Genomic DNA, 12665 nt, shown 5'->3' with positions numbered 1-12665 from the left:
ATGAAATAGGAGTCTAAAACCAGGCTTATGAATATATGAAGATTTATTTTGTGATAAAAGTAGCCGTTTGTATAAGTGGGAAAAGAATGAATTAGTCAAAGATAGTGTTGAAATGAGTGACTATTTGCAAAATCTTAAGTCAGATTTATAAGTCATACTGTACAGTAAAAGAAGGGTAATTCTTTTTTTAATTTTTTCATTGGAAAAAAAAATTTTTTTATATAGCAGGTTCTTATTAGTCATCAATTTTATACACATCAGTGTATACATGTCAATCCCAATCACTGAATTCAGCACAGCCCTGATCATAGAGGAAATGCTTTCAGTTTTTCACCATTGAGAATGATGTTTGCTTTGGGTTTGTTGTATATGGCCTTTATTATGTTGAGGTAGGTTCCCTCTATGCCCACTTTCTGGAGAGTTTTTATCATAAATGGGTGTTGAATTTCGTCAAAAGCTTTTTCTGCATCTACTGAGATGATCGTATGGTTTTTCTTCTTCCATTTGTAATATGCTGTATCACATTGATTTAATTGCATATATTGAAGAACCCTTGCATCTCTGGGATAAATCCCACTTGATCATGGTGTATGATCCTTTTAATGTGTTGTTGGATTCTGTTTGCTAGTATTTTGTTGAGGATTTTTGCATCTATATTCATCAGTGATATTGCTCTGTAATTTTATTTTTTTGTAGTATCTTTGTCTGGTTTTGGTATCAGGGTGATGGTGGCCTCATAGAATGAGTTTGGGAGGTTCCATCCTCTGCAATTTTTTGGAAGAGTTTGAGAAGGATGGGTGTTAGCTCTTCTCTAAATGTTTGGTAGAATTCACCTGTGAAGCCATCTGGTCCTGAACTTGGTTGGAATATTTTTAATCACAGTTTCAATGTCATTACGTGTGATTGGTCTGTTCATATTTTCTATTTCTTCCTGGTTCAGTCTTGGAAGGTTATACCTTTCTGAGAATTTGTCCATTTCTTCCAGGTTGTCCATTTTATTGGCATAAAATTGCTTGTAGCAGTCTCTTAGGATGCTTTGTATTTCTGTGGTGTCTGTTGTAACTTCTCCTTTTTCATTCCTAATTTTATAGATTTGAGTCCTCTCCCTCTTTTCCTTGATGAGTCTGGCTAATGGTTTATCAATTTTGTTTATCTTCTCAAAGAACCAGCTTTTAGTTTTATTGATCTTTGCTCTTGTTTTCTTTGTTTCTCTTTCATTTATTTCTTCTCTGATCTTTATGATTTCTTTCCTTCTGCTAACTTTCGGTTTTGTTTGTTCTTCTTTCTCTAGTTCCTTTAGGTGTAAGGTTAGATTGTTAATTTGAGATTTTTCTTGTTTCTTGAAGTAGGCTTGTATAGCTATAAAGTTCCCTCTTAGAACTGCTTTTGCTGCATTCCATAGGTTTTGGATTGTCGTGTTTTCATTGTCATTTGTCTCTAGGTATTTTTTGATTTCCTCCTTGATTTCTTCAGTGATCTCTTGGTTTTTTAGTAACGTATTGTTTAGCCTCCTTGTGTTTGTGTTTTTTACGTTTTTCTGCCTGTAATTGATTTCTAATCTCATAGCGTTGTGGTCAGAAAAGATGCTTGATATGATTTCAATTTTCTTACATTTACTGCGGCTTGATTTGTGACCCAAGATGTGATGTATGCTGGAGAATCTTCCGTGTGCACTTGAGACAAAAGTGTAATCTCCTGTTTTTGGATGGAATGTCCTATAAATATCAATGAAATCTATCTGGTCTGTTGTGTCATTTAAAGCTTCTGTTTCCTTTTTATTTTCATTTTGGATGATCTGTCCATTGGTGTAAGTGAGGTGTTAAAGTCCCCCACTATTATTGTGTTACTGTTGATTTCCTCTTTTAGAGCTGTTAGCAGTTGCCTTATGTATTAAGGTGCTCCTACGTTGGGTGCATATATATTTATAATTGTTATATCTTCTTTTTGGATTGATCCCTTGATCATTATGTAGTGTCCTTCCTTGTCTCTTGTAACATTTTTTATTTTAAAGTCTATTTTAACTGATATGAGTAGTGCTACTCCAGCTTTCTTCTGATTTCCATTTGCATGGAATATCTTTTTCCATACCCTCACTTCAGTCAGTATGTGTCCCTAGGTCTGAAGTGGGTCTCTTGTAGACAACATATATATGGGTCTTGTCCATTCAGCAAGCCTGTGTCTTTTGGTTGGAACATTTAATCCATTCACATTTAAGGTAATTATCGATATGTGTGTTCCTATGACCATTATCTTAAGTGTTTTGGGTTTGTTTTTGTAGTTCCTTTTCTTCTCTTGTGTTTGCCCCTTACAGAAGTTCCTTTAGCGTTTGTTGTAGAGCTGGTTTGTTGGTGCTGAATTCTCTTAGCTTTTGCTTGTCTCTAAAGCTTTTGATTTCTCCATCGAATCTGAATGAGATCCTTGCCGGGTAGGGTAACCTTGGTTGTAGGTTCTGCCCTTTCATCACTTTAAGTATATCATGCCACTCCATTCTGGCTTGTAGAGTTTCTGTTGAGAAATCAGCTCTTATTCTTATGGGAGTTCTCTTTTATGTTATTTGTCATTTGTCCCTTGTTGCTTTCAATAACTTTTCTTTGTCTTTAATTTTTGCCAATTTGATTACTATGTGTCTCGGCATGTTTCTCCTTGGGTTTATCTTGTATGGGACTCTGTGCACTTCCTAGACTTGGGTGGCTATTTCCTTTCCCATGTTAGGGAAGTTTTCAACTATGATCTCTTCAAATATTTTCTCTGGTCCTTTCTCTCTCTCTTCTCCTTCTGGGACCCCAAAAATGCGAATGTTGTTGCATTTAATATTGTCTCAGAGGTCTCTTAGGCTGTCTTCATTTCTTTTCAGTATTTTTTCTTTCTTCTGTTCCACAGCAGTGAATTCTACCATTCTGTCTTCCAGGTCACTTATCCGTTTTTCTGCCTCAGCTATTCTGCTATTGATTCCTTCTAGTGTCATTTTCATTTCAGTTACTGTATTGTTCATCTCTGTTTGTTTGTTCTTTAATTCTTCTAGGTCTTTGTTAAACATTTCTTGCATCTTCTCAATCTTTGCCTCCATTCTTTTTCTGACATCCTGGATCATCTTCACTATCATTATTCTGAATTCTTTTTCTGGCCGGTTGCCTATCTCCACTTCATTTAGTTGTTTTTCTGGGGATTTATCTTGTTCCTTCATCTGGTACATAGCCCTCTGTCTTTTCATCTTGTCTATCTTTCTGTGAATGTGGTTTTTGTTCCACAGGCTGCAGGATTGTAGTTCTTCTTGCTTCTGCTGTCTGCCATCTGGTGGATGAGGCTATCTAAGAGGCTTGTGTAAGTTTTCCTGATGGGAGGGACTGGTGGTGGGTAGAGCTGACTGTTTCTCTGGTGGGCAGAGCTCAGTAAAAGTTTAATCCGCTTGACTGCTGCTGGGTGGGGCTGGGTGGGGCTGGGTTCCCTCCCTGTTGGTTGTTTGCCCTGAGGCAACCCAACACTGGAGCCTACCTGGGCTCTTTGGTGGGGCTAATGACAGACTCTGGTAGGGCTCACACCAAGGAGTACTTCCCAGAACTTCTGCTGCGAGTGTCCTTGTCCCCACGGTGAGCCACAGCCACCCCCTGCCTCTGCAGGAGACCCTCCAACACTAGCAGGTAGGTCTAGTTCAGTCTCCCCTGTGGTCGCTGCTCCTTCCCCTGGGTCCCGATGCACACACTACTTTGTGTGTGCCCTCCAAGAGTGGAGTCTCTGGTTCCCCCAGTCCTGTTGAAGTCCTGCAATCAAATCCCACTAGCCTCCAAAGTCTGATTCTCCAGGAATTCCTCCTCCCATTGCCAGACCCCCAGGTTGGGAAGCCTGACGTGGGGCTCAGAACCTTTCCTCCAGTGGGTGGACTTCTGCTGTGTAAGTGTTCTCCAGTCTGTGAGTCACCCACCCACCAGTTATGGGATTTGATTTTGCTGTGATTGTGCCCCTCCTACCATCTCATTGTGGCTTCTCCTTTGTCTTTGAATGTGAGGTGTGTTTTTTGGTGAGTTCCAGTGTCTTCCTGTCAATGATTGTCCGGCAGCTAGTTGTGATTCTGGTGAACTCACAAGAGGGAGTGAGAGCACATCCTTATCCTCCGCCATCTTGGTTCAGGCCCTCCAGGTTAACTCTTAACTTGCTACTTAAGCCTTTGATACCCATCCTTCCTTTCACGTCCACAAATTCATTCTGTTGATTTTCCTCATCTCTTATTATATATTCCTCCTCTTCCTCTCTGTTCTGTCAACAATGAAGGATACTTAAGTCTTTCCTGTCTTAAACAAATAACCAGTAACATCAAAAGAAAAACCCTCAACCCCACCAGCTTCTTGGAGCTACCACCATGTTTCTTTCCCCTTCATTGAAAGTGCTGCCCCTGGTACTGTCTGTGCTTCGGCCTCTCCCGCTTCCCCTCCTACAGCAGCCTGCCTTCGGACCCAGGCCTCACACTGGGTCTCTGGAAACAGAGTCTGGGATCAGAGATTCTGGACTAAAGGGGTTTGAGGACATTCTGTCAGGAGATACGCTAGTAAGGAAGTGAAGGGGCAGGATTAAGCAGCTGGAGAAAGTGACCTACAGAGTCGTTCCTGCTGAGGCCCCAGTTGATCCTGAGGGGAGCACAGGAATCCTTCCAACTGAAACAAGGGGGCTGGGCCTTTAACCCCCACATCAGACAGTCACTGGCCTGGGCTGCCTGTGCATGGTGGTGCCCTGCGGCTGAGGACAGCTGCCTATGGGGATGGCGACTCTTGGCTGAGGATGGAGTAACTGGCCCTACAGAAGCGATCTGGGTGGAGCCACAATATCTGCTACATCTCTGCTCTGAGGGCCTCACAACCACTTGCTTCTTAGCCAGTTACTCCCCATCAGGGAAAAGCTTTGCCAGCATTCTGGTTGACCTTGTTTCCTGGAGGGAATTTGTTTTTTCCACCCATACCGTTGTAGATTCCACAGATCTAGAGACTCTGGCTCCCCGTAACAGTAGCACTGACATTTAGACTCCTGCTGCCACCTAGTCTTCCAGGATCCTCATGCCACGAGGCCAGCATGAAGAAGAGGAGCCGCCATCCCAGCAGCAGTGATGGAGCCCATCTTCAGGAGGAGGCAGGGCAAGGGCAGCTGCTACCCAGTGTGGGGGGGATAAACATGTTTGGTCCTCAGGTGATCCACTGGGTTGTCCAGGGCACTGCCATGCCTAGTTTAAATGGTGTGTGGAGAAGCAGCTGCAGCCTGGAAATGGCACAGTCACCAGGGGCTCCGACCCTTCAGGAATGATGGTGTAGGTCATCCAAGGAGGTAAAATGCCTGGACCAGCAGAGGTGTTAGCTGAGGGGAGTCTAGAATGGGTGGTGGAGGAGAGAGATGGTGAGTATCAGTTGTAGTTCTGAGATCAGGCGCGGCAACGGGGGCTGTAGTTCATTCTACCAACCCTTCTCTCACAATTTTCCCCAGAAAGTCAGGCCAACCAGAATCCTGGCCAAGCCTTTCCCTGATGGGGAGTAACTGGCTAAGAAGCAAGTGATTGTGAGGCCCTCAGAGCAGAGATGTAGCAGATATTGTGGCTCCACCCAGATCCCTTCTGTAGGGCCAGTTACTCCATCCTTAGCCAAGAGTCGCCATCCCCATAGGCAGCTGTCCTCAGCCGCAGGGCACCGCCACGCACAGGCAGCCCAGGCCAGTGACTACTGGTTACGGTCCACCCTTGTGGGAGGACATAATTCTCGGAAGGGCAGTTCCCTATGGCTGAGTGCAATTGCCACTGAGGGGCGCAACTGAGAACTGATAACCAGAGATATTCGGAGCAGGTGGGGATGGATGTTTTGGCCTTGGAAGGAGATCTGTGTGGAGAACGTTACTCCTCTTCACTGGTTTCACTAAATCTATGCCTGTCTTGTCCAAATCAATGAACACTTTTTTGATTTTAACGTGACTTTATTTCACCATTAGATTCTTTGGTCACCACTCCCTTCTTGAAACACTCTTTCTCTGGCTTCCTTGAGGTTATTCCCCTGACACAAGAATCTCTTGTTTTCCCTGTTTGGCCACTGCTCAGTCTCTACTGCAGGTTCTCTTTCTCCGCCCATCCTTTAGAAGTTGGTTTTCCTCAGGGTTCTGCCCAAGGACTTTCTCATCCCCAGCTGGCATCACACAATTTTGTAGGTCAATTACAGTCCATGTAATGATAGTTTGTTAATATAAGTCATATCTATATGCCGATTTTCTCCTAAATTTTTGGATATTTGGAATGGCCACATCTAAGCTCGACATGTCAAAAAAGGAAACTATGTTCTCTTCTTAAAAATGGGCTTCTCTTGGGCTTCCCTGGTGGCGCAGTGGTTGAGAGTTCGCCTGCCGATGCAGGGGACACGGGTTCGTGCCCCGGTCCGGGAAGATCCCACATGCCGCGGAGCAGATAGGCCCGTGAACCATGGCCAGTGAGCCTGCGCGTCCAGAGCCTGTGCTCCACGACGGGAGACGCCACAACAGTGAGAGGCCCGTGTGCCGCAAAAAAGAAAAAAAGGGCTTCTCCTCTCAGGTTTCCTATCTCGGAGAATGACATCACCTTTCAACAGAGTCAGAACCTAGTAGACTCCTTTCTCTTTCTCATGTTCAGTATTCGATGTCACCAACTGCAGTTGACTTTACCTCAAATTCATCTACTTTACCTCTTGTGCCCCATTTTTGATCACCATATCAACAGCCTTCTAATGGTTTCCCATTGCTCTCATGCTGAAACGCAAACTTCTTGTAGGATTCACCTGTCCCTTTATTATCCGACCACTCCTTCTCCTTGCAGGCTCATTTTTCACCACTCCTCAAATTCTATCTTTTCTATTGGCACTTGGCCTTGGACTAGATAATCTCTTTGCAGCTCCAATATCTTGGCTGATACAAACTATTGAGGAAGTGCTATCAAACATAATGAAATAATCTAGTATATGGTTTAACAGAGTATGTTCTGAAGCCAGACTCCCATAGGTCTGCGTGTTGGCTGTGAATCCTTGGACAAATTACTAAATCTCTTTGTGCTTCAGTTTCCTCCCCTGTAAAATGGGTACAAGTTTTTTCTTCATAGTTTTGTGGTGAGAATTAAATGAGATAACACACATAAAGTATTTAGAATATATGAGACACAAAACACTGAATAGATATTGACTATTTAAAAAATTTCCGGAGTTCTATAATGACTCCTACCAGACATCGCATATGGTATTGCAATCACCTATTTTTTCCCGTACTTACTTCTTTAGATTATAAACTCCTTGGGAGCATGATATATTCTCTGTTCTATCACAGAATCTAGTAATGCTTACACAAAGTTTGTGCAGAACACAATGGCAATGATACAAGGGTGTATAAATCATTCTGTGGGGTTAGGGCGTGTTCAGGAAAGGAAGAAGGGACAACTTGAACTCAGTCCTGAAGAATAAACAGGAGAGATCCAAGTGAACAAGGAAGAAAAGGGCAATTCCTGTAGAGAAGACAGGATTGGCGAAGGTTTAGACTCAGTAACCGGCACCACAGCAAGTAGCTGATAAGATTGCTGCAAAAGGGTGAGCAGGGAAGTAGTGGGAGGTGAGGCCAGCGACTGGTAGTGAAGAGATGATTACACAAGTAAAGCCCTTGTTTCCCAGGTACCGTAAACTTCCTCAGTTCACTGTGACCCTGGGAATCAGGGAGCCCTTAGGAAAGCAAAGATTGGATTTCCCAACATCCTGGTAGTTGGAGACTTAGAATTGTATGTACTCATCCTTGAGGCTATCTTACACCCAGTAGTTTGTACCTTCTCCTCCCCACTGGTAACCACTAGTTAGTTCTCTGTATCTGTGAATATGCTTCTTTTTTGTTATATGCACTAGTTTGTTGTATTTTTTAGATTCCACATAAGTGGTAAACAGTATTTGTCTTTCTCTGACTTATTTCACTTAATACAGTGTCCTACAAGTCCATCCATGTTGCTGCAAATGGCAAAATTTCATTATTTTTTACGGCTGATTAGTATTCCATTACATATATACCACATCTTCTTTATCCACTAATCTGTTGATGGACACAGTTGTTTCCATGTCTTGGCAGTTGTAAATAATGCTGCTATGAATATCGGGGTGCATGTATCTTTTCGAATTAGTGTTTTTGGGTTTTTTTGGATATATGCCCAGGAACGGAATTTCTGGGTCATGTGGTGGTTCTATTTTTAGTATTTTGAGGAACCTCCATACTGTTCTCCATAGTGGCTGCACAAATTTACGTTCCCACCAACAGTGCAGAGGATTCCCTTTTCTCCACATCCTCTCCAGCATTTGTTGTTTGTGTTCTTTTTGATGATGGCCCTCTGACAGGTGTATTACTCTTACTGACAGAAAATAAGAAATGTTACCTTTTTTCCATGTGTGTGTGTCTAGGCATAAAGTCACACCTGCTGAGTGTTTCAGTGAAGTATTATTAGCTACATTTTCTTGGGTTCTAGATTAAACTTAAGTTGAGCTAGTGATGATAATAGCCAATACTACTTCTTCAGGAAGGTATATAGTAAAATATAGAAGAGAGATAAGCAATTAACTAAGGATTAAGATGGGATGAAGGGCAAGCTTTTTTCTTTAAGAAGGCCGGGTCCTGTCAGTGTTTGTATGTTGCACAAAGAGGAGACTAGAGATCACTGATGAATCACAGTTTCTGATGAGCACAAAGCAATAAATCTAAAGAACAGGAGGAAGAGTTAGACTTGATCTGAAAGCGAGCGACACTTCTCCCATGAAGAGGGAAGCAAAGAAGGAAGTGTACAAATTCAACTAATTTTTTACCTGGGGTAGAGGAAATTTAAGCACCTGAGAGAAGGAGGTGGATGGTAGTGGAGGGAGGGTGTTCACGAAGAAGAGAGAAACCTGGAAAATCACCTGCAGGGAAAAGAGAAATGAGTGGACTGGGGATATTTAGAATTACACCTAGGTAGCCTTGAGGGTAGGCAATATATTAGCACAGTACACATCTTAAAAAGAGAGATTTTTTTTGAGAGTGGGAGAGTGATGATCTTAAACCAGAGTGGAAGGCAAAAAATCATGGTGTCAATTATTATTCCCTTTAACCTCATTACATTAACATTACCTACTTATTTTCTGTCCTCCTTCATGGCCAGGCTGTAAAATCTACAGAGATAATGACCATGTCCTTTCATATTTTTGTGTCCTCAGCACCAGAACAGTGTCTTCCTCATAGTAAATGGTGAAAGGAACTGACCTTTTGGGAGCGCTGCCTGGGACGGGGGGATTGGCATTGAGGACAGTTCAGTAGGACAAGGACAAGAAGCAAAGTGGGTTTAACGCTACCTCAAGCTGAAATGCAGGCCTCAAGTTGTTCCCATAATAAAGCAGTTAAAGACTCTTGAGCTCTTTAATGCTAGATTGTATGTTTTGTTTGGGGCATAATCAGGAATGTGCAGGCTTTGCTTAGGAGTACAAACAGAATAGTGGGGAAAAATTTTAACTGATCTCTCAGTGTATAAATCATTGTCGTAGATTATAGTGCGTTTATTGAATTCTGAGTACTTCAGTGTCATCTCTGTGTGTACACTCCCCATCTTTGACTTTTTCTTTTCCCTTTTCCCTGTCATTCTCTCCCCCATCCCTTTTTTCTGTTGTATCTCTCTCTCGTATTTCCTTGCTTTATTATCAACCCTTTCTTTTTCTCTCTCTAAACATTTGTCATTTGTGAGGAAGGGGTAATGTTTATCAAATGGGAGTTAAAACAGAAAAATCAAGATGAAGGAAAGAGAGGGAAGTACATTGAGCATGTCTTCCTCTTCCCTGTTATAGAGAAAAATGTTGTGTTTGATTATGCATCATTTGTCCAAGATGAACAGTGGGCAGGAATGTAGGTATTTCAAGGTCAAGGGCAGTACTGAGGCTAACACAAACACACTTGGCCTTTCATTCTAGCTTTGCCATTTATGATCTGTGTCATTTATGGCAAGTTCTTTATCCTTTCTAAGTCTCAACTTTCTTGTTTCTAAAATGGGAAAGTTATTATCTAACTGTGGTAAGCAGAAATGTAGCCCTCATGATTTTTCTCCCTGGCGTTACACCCTTTTACATGACAAAAGGGACTTTGTGGGTATAATTAAGGTGACTAATATGTTGAGTTCAAGATTGGGAGATTATCCTGAATCATCTAGGTTGGGCCTCTGTACTCACGTGAAGCCTTAAAAGAAAAAGGCAAAAGAGTGAGTCAGAGGGATTTGAAGCCTGAGAAGTGTTTCATGTGTTGCTGTTGCTGGCTTGAAGATGGAGGGGCCACATGGAAAACAAGAGAAGGAATGAGTTCCGGCAATGATCAGTTATCTTTCTAGAGGACCTGGAGTGCAAGTTGAGGACTGTAGCCCCAGTCAATACTTTGATTTCAGCCACTGAGACGCCGAGCAGAAAATCCAGCCACGTCATGCTATGCTTCTGACCTACAGAAACGATGAGCTAATCACTTTGTGTTGTTGAAAGGTGCTGCGTTTGTGGTAATTTGTTGTAACAGCAATGAAAACTAACACGAATGCCAATAACATTGCAAGAGTTAAAGGAACTGACACAGGGATTAGGGCTGTAGGGAGTCCATAAATCACATCCCTTTCATCTCTAAATACAGAAACGACTAAGAAATAAGACATGAAAGACAAATGGAAAATGAAATGCTAGTATTATTACTGATAAAGGCTGAATTGGATGATCTGACCTCAATGTGTGGCCACCACAGGCTTTCTAATACTTCACTCAGGAAATAAATTCACACTTGTAGTTATCCACTCAGTAGAATGATCTTAGCCCCTACCCACCCACCCCCGCTTTGTAGGCACAGACCATTTAACCACGCAGTTGAGATCAGAGTAGCTCTCTCCAAAAGTAGGTAGACCTGGGAGACAGAGACCCCATGTTTTTTGGGCTGAGCATGATTATTTCCTCCTTACAAACTTACTAATCCTATAAGTCATACTTGTCCAATGGGCAGAAGGAGATTAGAAGGGCTATTCCAACTAAAATGCTTCCACACTGAAAGACAGCTCAGGAACATGAGATCCTTGACAAAGAATCTGGCACGAAATAAATGCCTCCTATACAGCTGCCAAAAGTTGGCAATGATCTGGCTTTCCTGACACATCCATTCCAGGATGGCTCTTCTTCCAGAATCTGACGCTACTCTCTGCACTGAGTCAAGGCCCAGAGGTCTTCATTTTGGTGCCCGGCTGAGGTTGACATCTCTTGCTTGTACGCCGACATGTAACTGCCCAGCTCCTGTTCTGCTGTCCTTTTGCACTGGCTGATTGAATCTCATGATCTTGGGGCCATCAGATTCTCCATGCCTCTGTGAGTATTAACTTATGAAATATATAATGCAGTCACTGTGATGGGCTTTCAGTAAAGAGAGACAGAGAAGGGCTCTCTTCTCTCCCCATTCCAGATTTCCTGCATCCACCCTGGGAACTCCAAAGATCTCCCACTGAACTTCACTGTTCTCGGAATTAATACAATAGTGGCAGCCTTTTCCTAATTTTAAGAGGCAAATGAAACTGATAAATCAAATTTTATATTTTTAACCCTTTTTCTTAAAACCCTGCTAAGGATACGTCCTAATCTAGTAAGCACAGAATCATTGGACAAAATCATTGCTGTAATTTCATGGTTAATATTAATCAATAATTCATGGTGCTACACAATGAGTGTGATTTCTATGTCTTTTATCAAAACAAATTTGATAAAAAAATGATACAACATAGAAGTGATATTGGTGGGAATTTCAGATTAGGTAAGAAACGGTGTAGGTGCAGTTCTCTGGTGAAGGATTCTGAGGAAGGAGCCTCAGAAACCACAAACTTAAATAGTCACTAACTTTAAATCTAGGCTGGCTCTGACTGTAATACTATTTTATGCTCCTCTTTCCCAGCCAATTAAAATTCCAGCAATTACATGGCATTCCAGTTGGCTATTTTTGCTATCTGTGTAAAGGCAGGCAATCATCTTAGAGTCATAGGATTTGGAAGAGAAGTGAGAATAGTACAAACTCCACTTAGCTAAATCAAATGCATTTTTTTGAGCTTCATAAAAAGAAAAATGTATATTTATGTCATGGCACTATCAAGATGCAGGGTCAATTCCAAAATGTTTGTGAATATTGGTATGTTCATTAAAAATATCTTTTTTTCTTGCCACATGTCTGCAAAATACCTGTGAAAAATTGATGGGATCTGTGACAGGTTATTTAACTTCTCTGTGCCTCAGTTTCCTCATCTGAAAAAGATCAATTTCATAGAGTGTTTTTGGGTATTTAATAAATCTTTCTTTTCCTCTCTCTCCCTACACACACACACACACACGCAGCTTAGAATAAAGCCAAATACATAAAACTATATAAACTACTGTTGTTTTTCTTGTTATCTCTTAACACTATTTAAATTGAAAGTCATATTTATATAGTATTTACCAGTATTTTCTGTTTGTGAAGTGCTTTTATATTGATAGTTTACAAAATCTAATCTTGTCTTACATTATCAGGCCAGGTAGAATTATACCTATTTAACAGATGAAAAAATTGAATCCTTAAATTATAAGGATTAAATTATAATTAAAACTATAAATCAAATTATAAGAATATATAATTATAAGAGTAAAAAAAGT

The sequence above is a fragment of the Lagenorhynchus albirostris genome, chromosome 8 (assembly GCF_949774975.1).
Source record: "Lagenorhynchus albirostris chromosome 8, mLagAlb1.1, whole genome shotgun sequence".
Taxonomy (NCBI): domain Eukaryota; kingdom Metazoa; phylum Chordata; class Mammalia; order Artiodactyla; family Delphinidae; genus Lagenorhynchus; species Lagenorhynchus albirostris.
The sequence above is the reverse complement of the archived record's forward strand: the minus strand, read 5'-3'. Positions refer to the sequence as shown.